The sequence below is a fragment of the Penaeus vannamei genome, chromosome 20 (assembly GCF_042767895.1).
Source record: "Penaeus vannamei isolate JL-2024 chromosome 20, ASM4276789v1, whole genome shotgun sequence".
In the NCBI taxonomy this organism is placed as follows: domain Eukaryota; kingdom Metazoa; phylum Arthropoda; class Malacostraca; order Decapoda; family Penaeidae; genus Penaeus; species Penaeus vannamei.
The window spans coordinates 27,173,370-27,174,015 of record NC_091568.1 but is presented as its reverse complement, the minus strand read 5'-3'; the positions used below and the strand labels follow the sequence as shown (position 1 = coordinate 27,174,015).

The window sequence follows — 646 nt, the reverse complement described above, 5'->3', positions numbered from 1 at the left end:
GGCCTGTTAGCTCAGTTGGTTAGAGCGCCGTGCTAATAACGCGGATATCGAGGGTTCGATCCCCTTACGGGCCAAGCGTCAAACTTTCAATACAATGACTCAAGTGTCGGTTTATCACATGCAAATCCATCGGGCTCCAGTGCCAGAAATATACCAATGCCAATGTCAAATTCTGGTACGCAACGTAGACGGAGGCTCCAGGTCGTTGGCAACGCTACATTTCTAGCCTCTACTATTATTAGCCTAATACTCTGTATTTGTAGTCTTCCTTCCGCCCACTAGACTAAATAACTGGGGCACACACACATATATATATACTAGTAAAGAGAGCGAGAGAGAGAGAGAGAAAGAATGTTATATCTATCAATCTGTCTTCATGTACACACACATCTATAAATATATATATGTATATATGTATACGTTTAAAGATATATATATATATATATATATATATATATATATATATATATATATATATATATATATATATAAATACTTATTCAAACGTAGACATATATATATATATATATATATATATATATATATATATATATATATATATATATATATATATATATGTATGTAGTTGCCTATATATACATATATATATATAGATACATATTTATATATAATTATATATATAGAC

At 30.3% G+C, this 646-nt stretch overlaps 1 non-coding gene across 1 annotated transcript; it reads left to right on the top strand.

The window, feature by feature from the left end:
- Nucleotides 1-74, top strand: TRNAI-AAU (transfer RNA isoleucine (anticodon AAU)). Its single transcript has one exon. It is a non-coding gene; the product is annotated as a tRNA-Ile (tRNA).
- Nucleotides 75-646: the final 572 nt, after the last annotated feature.